The sequence below is a fragment of the Manis pentadactyla genome, chromosome 10 (genome assembly GCF_030020395.1).
Source record: "Manis pentadactyla isolate mManPen7 chromosome 10, mManPen7.hap1, whole genome shotgun sequence".
NCBI classification, from domain to species: domain Eukaryota; kingdom Metazoa; phylum Chordata; class Mammalia; order Pholidota; family Manidae; genus Manis; species Manis pentadactyla.
This window is the reverse complement of record NC_080028.1, coordinates 41,056,798-41,067,507: the sequence shown is the minus strand read 5'-3', so window position 1 is coordinate 41,067,507 and position 10,710 is coordinate 41,056,798.

Here is a 10,710-nt window from a genome sequence, read left to right as displayed (position 1 = left end):
TCCTTCTTTATCTCTTGTTACTTTCTTTGTTTTGAAGTCTATTTTGTCTGATATTAGTACTGCAACCCCTGCTTCCTTCTCGCTGTTGTTTGCCTGAAATATGTTTTCCCATCCCTTGACTTTTAGTCTGTGCATGTCTTTGGGTTTAAGGTGAGTTTCTTTTAAGCAGCATATGGGTGGGTCTTGCTTTTTTATCCATTCTATTACTCTGTGTCTTTTGATTGGTGCATTCAGTCCATTTACATTTAGGGTGACTTCTGAAAGATATGTACTTATTGCCATTGCAGGCTTTAAATTCTTGGTTAGCAAAGGTTCAAGGTTAGCCTCTTTAGTATCTTACTGCCTAACTTAGCTCACTTATTGAGCTGTTATATACACTGTCTGGAGATTCTTTTCTTCTCTCCCTTCTTATTCCTCCTCCTCCATTCTTCATATGTTGGGTGTTTTGTTCTGTGCTCTTTTTAGGAGTGCTCCCATCTAGATCAGTCCCTATAAGATGCCCTGTAGAGGTGGTTTGTGGGAGGCAAATTCCCTCAGCTTTTGCTTTCTGGGAATTGTTTAATCCCTCCATCATATTTAAATGATAATTGTGCTGGATACAGTATCCTTGGTTCAAGGCCCTTCTTTTTCATTGCATTAAATATATCATGCCATTCTCTTCTGGCCTTTAAGGCTTCTATCGAGAAGTCTGGTTATAGCCTGAGTGGTTTTCCTTTATAGGTGACCTTTTTCTCTCTAGCTGCCTTTAAAACTCTTTCCTTGTCCTTGATCTTTGCCATTTTATTTATTCTGTGTCTTGGTGTTGTCCTCCTTGGGTCCTTTTTGTTGGGGATTCTGTGTATTTCTGTGGTCTGTTCGATTATTTCCTCCCCCAGTTTTGGGAAGTTTTCAGCAATTATTTCTTCTAAGACACTTTCTATCCCTTTTTCTCTCTTTTCTTCTTCTAATACCCCTACAATACAGGTATTGTTTCTTATGGATTAGTCACAGAGTTCTCTTAATATTTTTTCATTCTTGGGGATCCTTTTATCTCTCTCTATGTCAGCTTCTATGTGTTCCTGTTCTCTGGTTTCAATTCCATCAATGGCCTCTTGCATCCTATCCATTCTGCTTATAAATCCTTCCAGAGTTTGTTTCACTTCTGTGATCTCCTTCCTGGCATCTGTGATCTCCCTCCAGACTTTATCCCTTTGCTCTTGCTTATTCCTCTGCATCTCCATCAGCATGTTTATGATTTTTATTTTGAGTTCTTTTTCAGGGAGACTGGTTAGGTCTGTCTCCTTCTCTGGTGTTGTCTCTGTGATCTTGGTTTGCCTGTAATTTTGCCTTTTCATGGTGATAGGAACAGTTTGCAGAGCTGGGATGAGTGACGGCTGGAAGAACTTCCCTTCTTGTTGGTTTGTGGCCTTCCTCTCCTGGGAGAACAGCGACCTCTAGTGGCTTTTGCTGGGCAGCTGCTCTCAGACAGGGCTTCTGATTCCTGCCTGGCAGCTATGGAGTTTATCTCTGCTGTTGCTGTGGGTGCGGCCTGGCTCGGGCTGCAACTCCAAAATCGTGGAGCCACGTTGGAGGGGGAGCGCATGGGAGGCTATTTATCTCTATGAGGTGTCTCCGTGCTCCCTGCTACCCAGGGGTTTAGAGTCCCCGGAGATCCCCAGATTCCATGCTTCTGGACTAAGTGTCCCGCCCTGTCCCTTTAAGACTTCCAAAAAGCAATCGCCAAAACAAAACAACAACAACAAAAATTAAATAAATAATGTAAAAAAAAAAATCCACTCACTTATCTTTGTCATCAGGCGCCGGCCTCAGGGATCCACTCACCGGTCTTGCTGCCCTGTTTCCCTAGTGGTGTACCTGTCCCTTTAAGACTTCCAAAATGCACTCGCCAAAGAAAAAAACAAAATGCCACTCGCTTTTCTTTGTTCTCCAGCACCGGCCTCACGGACCTGCTTACCAGTCTTGCTCCCCTCTTTCCCTAGTATCCAGGATCCCACGTATGCACTGTGTCTGCGCTCTCGTCCAGATGGCTGGGGCTTGGTGTTCAGCAGTCCTGGGCTCCCTCTCCCTCTCCGCTCCGACTCCTCTCCTCCCGCTTGGAGCTGGGGGGAGAGGCGCTCAGGTCCCGCCAGGCTTGGGCTTGTATCTTACCCCCTTCGCAAGGCGCTGGGTTCTCGCAGGAGTGGATGTGGTCTGGATGTTGTCCTGTGTCCTCTGGTCTCTATTCTAGGGAGAGTTGTCTTTGTTATATTTTCATAAATATATGTGGTTTTGGGAGTAGATTTCTGCTGCTGTACAAACGCTGCCATCTTGGCTACCCCCCAGCTTCATACTTTTTAAATGAGTCCTGTTATTTATATTTGAAATTATTTTTGTTTAATATTTATTAATTTCATTAATATCAAATAATTAATTTAATAAATATTTAATATTTATACAATTTTTGTTTAACATTTATTGAAATTGAACAAAAAGTTAAATATTTTAATATTGATTTTCATAGCTTTCTATGAACCAGAGTAATAACTAGATAAAAGAACAAATCTGAAGGTATCACACTTCCTGATTTCAAACTATCTTACAAAGCTACAGTTGAAACACTATGGTTCTGGCATAAAAACAGGCACATATACCAATGCAGGAGAATAGACAGCCCAGAAATAAACCTCCACATATATTAATTGACAAGGAACCCAAGAACACTTATTGGAGAAAGGAATATTTACAATAATGGTGTTGGGAAACTGGATGACCACATACAGGAAAATAGAATTGGACTCCACTCTTCCACAGCTCATGAAAATTAACCGGAAATGAATTAAGTATGGGAACATAAGACTTGAAATTATAAAGCTCCTAGAAGACAGAATAGTGCAGAACCTCCTTTACATTAGTCTTGGGAATAATATATTGGATATGACACAAAACCACAAATGACAAAAGCAAAAATCAATAAGGAGGACAACATCAAACTATGAAAATTTTGCTCAGAAGGAAACCATCAACAAACTGATAAGGCAAACCACCAAACAGGAGAACATTTTTGCAAACCATACCAGATAAACTGTATTGAGGGATCTCTAAAAATGCAAAACATGTAGGAAACACATACAACTTAATAGCAACAACAAAATGAAAACCTGATTTAAAAAATAAACAGTTGAACTAACCAGGCATTTTTAAAAGAAGTCATCCACATGGAGAACAGGTATATGAAAATACGATCATCATAAATAACCAGAAAATGCAAATCAAAACCACAATGAACTATCAGTTACCACCTGTTAGAATGGCTATCATCAAGAAAACAATAGGTAATACATGTTGGTGAGGATGCCAAATAATAGGAACCCTCCTACATTCTCTGTGGGAATGAAAATTGGTCGCCATTTTGGAAAACAGTATGGAATTTCCTCAGAAAACTAAAAACAGAGTGCCTTCTGATCCATCAATCCACTTTGGGACATAGACAAAGGGAATGAAAACAGGTGCTGAAGGGACCCACGCACTCCCATGCTTACTGCAGCATTATTCATAATAGCCAGGAAAGGAATCAACCTAATTCATTATTCTTGATACAATAATAGCATTCCTAGGTATATAATAGTGAAACAAGAGAAATATTTATATGTCCCTCAAATGAAGAATAAAAATGTGCATAGCAACATTGCTAATAAATACCACCAACAAATGAAGTATGAAAAATGTGCATAGCAGCATTCCTTATAAATACCACCAAACTGGAATCACCATACTGATCTTGAGTAGTAAAAGTATGAATTGTTATATATTTATGCAATGAAAACGGTCAATGACTTAATAAAACAATATGTATAAGCTCACAAATATAAGTTTAGATGCAAAAAAACCCAGAAACTTTGTGATTCAACTTATATAAACACAAGAAAAGTTACAAATAATTATTGCAACTGTTAAGGTCAAGACTCTTGTCACCTTTGAACACATAAGTATTCTTTGGTATGGAAGGGGATTCTTTTATAATAATTTATCCTTATTCTGACTATGGTTACAAGGACGCATTCACTTTGTGAAAATTCACTAAGCATACATTGATCTGTATACATGATATGTATATTTATACATATATTTATATGTGGTTTAATGTACATTATAGCTAATAATGTTATCCTTCATCCAAAAAAGATATCCAAATGACCAGTAAACACACAAAAAAGTGTTGAATATTATTAATCATCATGGAAAAATAAATCAATGGAACGAGATACCTCTTCACAGCCAATAGGATGGATAGAATAAAAAAGTCAGTTATAACTAGTACTGACAAAGTTCTGGGGAAATACGAATGATCATACATTGCTGGTGGGAATGTAAAATGGTGCAGCCATGCTGGAAAAGTCTTGCATTTACACAAAAGATTAAATGTAGAGTATAATATGACTCTATTCACCACAATTCCATTCCTAAACATATACCCAAGAGAAATGAAAATATATATCCACACAAAAACCCATATACAAGTGTTTATGGAAGCATTATCCACAAAAACAAAAATGTAGAAAAGAACCAAATGACTATCAGTGGATGAATGAATACATTAAATGTGCTATATTCATATACATTTATATTTCAAAAGGGTCCTATTTCAGCATATGCCTGTACCTGTACTATAGTCAATATGGCAATCTCTGCATGACTGGTTATATTTAATACTCTGATGAATGATATAGGCCATGAAAATGAAGAACTAATACAAGCTATGACTTGGATGAATTTTGGAAACATTGTGTTGAGTGACAGAAGCCTGTCACAAAGAAAAAATATCATATAATTTCATTCATATGAAACCTCAGAATAGGGAAATATATAAAGACAGAAATCAGATTAGTGATTGCTTAAGGATGGGAAGGGGACAGATGTTGGACATAAAAGCTAAAATGGGGGCCTAATTGGAAGTGATGGAAATATCCTAAAATGGACTATGGTGATGGTGGCACATATATATGAATATACTAAAAACCATTATATCATACATTTTAACTGGATAAAATGTATGGTATATGAACTATATCTCAATGATGCTGTTTTTCAATAATACTCTGTCACACAATACAGGGAAGGAATATTTCAGAATAATCTCTCTTGGGACAAATGTCCCAAATAAATGTTAACAACATAGGTCTAGTGCAATACAGAAAGGATGGTAAACCAACATATACTTCTATTAATTCCTGAGATTATAGGCTGGTTTGATATTTGAAAATAATTAATAAAGTCATCACATTCACGGAATATGAATAAAATCCTATGAGTCTCTCAGTTGATTTTAAAATGTATAAAATTCCATATCTATATTTGATAATCCATCAAAAAGAAGAGAACTTCTCTAATCTGATAAACTGTTTATATACCCACAAATGCTGAGCAAACATCATGCTCAATGTTGAATGTTGATAGTATACATCTGTGTCTGTAATAAGAAAATGACATTTGATACATCATTTTTGCTCAATATTATATTAGAGGATCTAGATAGAACAATTAACAGAAAAGGATAATAGATATAAGAAATTTTTTAATGCATAAAGTTGTTAATTTAGAAAAGAATTTATGTCTGTGTCGAAAATCCAAAATAATCTAAGAAAAAGTTTTAGAATTTATTAGGCAACTTAAAGTTCATGGACAACAAGTCAATACACAATAATCAATTTTGCTCCTATATACTGAAGGTGAGGAATTAGAAGATAAGTATTTGCAATCATTTCCTTTATAATATCATTCAAAACCAATGAATTCTCATAAATAAATTTAATTTGTCCTTGCAATAATTCTAAGTGCACAGACAAATATGCACTCAAAAGTAAAACTATAAGATATTGAAAGAAGTTAAAGAATAACTAAATGAGTGAACAGGGATACCATGTTAATAGATTGGAAGGCTCTATACTCTACAAATGTAAATTGCACACTGACCAATTGTTGCATTGATTTGGTTAATCAGTCAATCCATTTCAAAAAGTCCATCAAAATACTAGCAAACTATGTTTCTGTAAAGTAAAAGTATGATTCTAAAATTTGTTTGGCAATGCAGAATACGATGTCTAGAAAAACACTCCTGAAAAAGAACAAAATTTTATTGGTGGTAGTATGGAAAGTAGACCAAAGGATAAGACAGGAAGCATGGAAACAGACCCACAGACCCATGTGAATATGCCCCTGACTGTTTCTCCAAGCCTGTCAATCTCTGTGACCCCTGGTTACTCTGGGGAGAAAAATATGCTCCCAGCACAGGGCAAATAACCTTTGAAGCCAAAATCAAACAAAGGGAGAAATACAGTGGGAGAAACCCATTTATTGCTTTCAAGCTTTTGTCTACCCCTGCTCTCTTCTATCTATCAAAACCCCATTGTAAAAGGACCCAACCAAACGTTTCCAGTCCAGATAGGCCCTGGCCGCCAACAGCTCCTTGTAATTACCTGTTGACATGGAGGCACACTAAGGACTGGCGGGAGATTCTGGAAGTATTGCACTTTTATCTACATGCCACCCTTCAGAAACTTCACCTCACGATCTACTCACTACCCATCTTCTGCGATGGGAGCTGTTCAAGAAAACAGGAGTACTGGAACCAGACTAATAACATACAACAACAACAGCAAACAAATCATGATAATCCTCAATCCAGAGAATTTACCAAGGTTCAAAGTCCTATGCACATTAAGTTCTTAGCTTGCCCATTCCACAGGAAGCCAGTAAGTAGGGAGTTCAGAGCTGTCATAAGGTGGCAACTGGGGAAATGGGGAGGGTCAAAGCCACAGATATTATAGAAGAAATTAACATTAAGGGCAATAAAATACATGATTCAATAACACCAGAATATGCAAATCTTATCCATCAGGCATTAGGCATGCAAGAGAGTGGTCCTGTGATGGCACAGTGGCAGCAATGGGATCTCATCCTGGTCTGGTTTACAGACCTGCTCCCCCATCACTGTGGGAGTTACAGGTTGGTCAGTATATATTGCTGCAGGATGTATGTTTATTGTCCATTTATATAAAAGAAAACTTCCCCACAAGATTCCCTTACCTCCCAGTCATTCTGGGAACAGTACTGTGATCATTGTGGAACACTCTGCTTTTACTCCAGGAACACAGAGAAGTCCAGCTTCCAGACCTTTTTCCAAAGGTAGCAGAAGGAACAGCCATCACTGGTCCATGAGTCAAAATCTCCAGGATCACGCCCACTCTACAGAGCCTCCAAGGTTAAAAGCAGATGGGCCTGGCAGGAGGATTTTGCCCCACTGGCCATATCCTGGCTGCAATAACTCCTTTTTGGTTTTCATATACAACTGTATAGGACGGACAACAATGTGTGTTCGTATGTCCACAGGACTCAAGGCTCTCCTTGAGGGATTCTCACCCAAATGCTCTAGCACCGCCTGTCCATAAGCAAGATGACAAGACCTGCTGAAAGACTATTGGTGTCTGACTTCAGACCAGATTTCTACAAACCATCGTACCTCTCTATCATGCCTTCCCCAATAGGGTTATGTGGTACATGAAACTTCTATTTTATTCCTAATTGCTGAACCCATTCTTGTACTGCACGTCCAGTAGAATGGATGCCTTGATAACTCTTAATCACCTGCAGTCGGCCACAGGCTGCAAAGAGACATTCTAGGTATGTTTTGGTCACTTCTTATCTGCAAGATGTGCAGGAAAAGAAAAGAATAGTCCAGTAGCTGCATCAACACAAGTCACGGTATACCAATATCCTTCTGATATTGGCAGGGGCCCAATATAATCTACTGCCACCTGACAAGTGGTATCATCCACTTTAATGCTGTCCCATGTTGCTGCAGGACTCAGTGTGAGTCCCTCTTAGAGCACACAAGGCATTCCTTCTGGGCTCTGCTGACTTCCTAAAAGGTCAGCAGCATGCCCCAAAGACAGACTACAGCTAACATTGTATTCTGCCCTGTGTGCAACAGATTCTGATGTAACCAGTGAACTACCTCAGAGGTAGGCTTTCCTTCTAGCCAGCAGACCAGTAATGATAAGTCTGCTTTATCATTCCCTGGGGATACCAAAGGCAAATGGCAAATCATGTGCTGTACAGTAACTGTCCTAGTCTGACCAGAGGCCCATAGGTCTTGCCACTACTCTTGCTCCCAGTGGGGCTGGTGACCAACCATCCAGATGGCATGGTACCATGTTAGTAGCCACAGGGTCAAGCCCTGATGGATGGCCTAGCTGTCATTGCAGAGAACCATAGTGTAGGGCTCATGGGTGATTGCGAGCCATATCGCCCACAACTCAACCCATTGACTGCTCTTGCCGTCTCCATCCTCCATCCATATTGTCTCAGTCTTAGGATGGGAAGTCGCAGCCCTCCACTTCGGGGGCTGCCCACAACTTGAGTTATCTGTATAACCAGCATCATCAGGTATAGGGGCTTTTCTGTCTTGATAAGGACTCTTGGCTACCAATGGCTCAAAGGCAAGTTTTTACTGCTTTCCAATACTGTATTTCTCTGGCCCCATTACTCACTGGAGTTTTCCACTTACGGGGCTGGAAGACAGAGCACTATGCTGCTGTAAGTATGCACCCCATTTGGCCAGAGCAAACAAATGTGCCCACCACTCAATGGCCTTTGGTTCCATTTTCCACCCAACCTGCAATGGGATAGGTGGTTATTACCTTAGCTGGAGCTTTTCCAGTGATTGGTTCCATAGCCAGCAAGACATGATACAAAGCAGCCAGTTTGTTCTCTATCAAGGTGTACCAGTAATCTTCTCCTTTCCATAGTTCTGACCAGAATCCAATAGGTTGGCATGTTCAAGTCGCTGCTAAAGACCAAATCCATAAAGGTCTTTGGTTACATGAGCATCTAACTCACATGATGTTCATGAGTCCATTACACGCAAGGCCTCTATGGCTTTGGCTGCTTTGCTGCTCAGTCAGCAGCAATAAAATCAGCTGCACATGTTTCATCCCAGTCTCACCTGATGTCGTCTTGTACCAACCAGTATAAGGGGTTCAGAATTTGTGCCAAGTGCAAGATAAATAATCTCCAGTAGCCCAAGAGACCCCAAAACTCTTGTAATACTGCCACAGTTGTAGGAGGAGGGAAAGCCTGAACCTTGTCTATGCCTGCTCCTGGGATAACTTTAATTTTACAAGCCAGACAACCCCTAAGAATTTACAGACAACCCAGGTCCCTGAACCTTGATGCTGTTCACAGCCCATTATTTCTCTTATAGATGTTGCAGCAGTCTAGTAACTGCCCCTTCTAAATCTGCAGGAGAATCAGATGTGAGCGATAGTGTAGTGATACAACCACATTGTTTGCGGTTTCTTCCATGCAGCTACAAGTCCATGACATATCGTGGGTCTGTGGAGAATTCCCTGTGCATGGAGAGTCAATGTCCAATGCCAGCCTTCCCACATGAATGCAAACTGTTCCTGACTTTTCTGTGCTATGTCAATAATGAAGAAAGCATTAGCCAGGTCTACAATATAATTATACGTTCCCAGTTCATGATTGAGAGTATCCATAATGGTCAATTCCCTATAGTCCATGGTCATATGTCAGGAGCAATCTGGACTTTTTACTGGTCAGACTGGGGAATTAAAAGGACTATGAGTGGGCTTTATGATTCTCCAACTCTTGTAGAGCTTCTCCAATTTCCTTGTGCACCCCAAGCAATTTATACTGCTTAGTATTTGTCATTTGCAAATGTGAAGTCAGAGCTACAGGTGGATGCTTAGCATGTCCCCTCAGAACGGCCTTCACCACATGCATCCTCAGTCTGCACTCACCTGCAGTGGGATGTTGCCACAGGCCCTGCAGGATATCTCCCACCAAAGTATAATCAAGGATGGGAGAAATGTACGCAGTACACACTCCTTTGGGGGTACATGCCTCAGCCCCAGTGGGATTTGGACTTTCTTCACTCTAATTGGCTTACCTCCATAGCCATCCATCACAGCAGAAGTTCTAGGAAAATGCTCTGGATTGCTATAAATCAGAGAACACTCAGTTCCTGTGTCCACTAGCATCAATACACATTGTACAATTTTTGTATACTTCATTCATAACTCAGGGTACCAAGGAATTGCTAATTCTACATGTGGCCTCTGTTCCCCACCATGTCCCCCAAGATAGGGATCTTTGCCTCCCCGACTCGAACCATGATGCCAAGTCGCCCTCCTGTGGGGTGAGGGCCCAAGCAAATTCTGAGTATTTTCCCCCAGGAAGTTTTGCAGGGACTCAGGCCGGATGTGAGGCTGTGACTCCAGCTTCTGTGTCTGAACCTCAGCAGCCAGATGCACTGCTCAGGCTTTAATTGGTGCCACAGTTCTAATAAGTTCCTATGGGCTGTCCATCAAAATTTTCTTTCACGACCCCAGCCATTATCAAATCAACCCTCATCTGGGTCCTCGATGGGTCTTTTGCACCTGGCCTTTCAGTCATAGCCTATACCTACTTCTGTGATCCTATTATTTCAATCTCCCCCAGATCTGCTAAAGTTCAAGTAGCCTCACTTTGGGTTGCCCTATCTGGGTGGCAAGAGTAGTCACTAGGGACCCAAAGAAAGATGTGGAAGCTGTATGGAGCACCAGATTTCTCATTCCCACTTTGAACAACTCCTCTCTGAAGTCTTGATGTCCGTACTACAGACAATAGTTTTCATGCCCAATTTCCGCCTTAACTGTTGGAGCTCTACATATG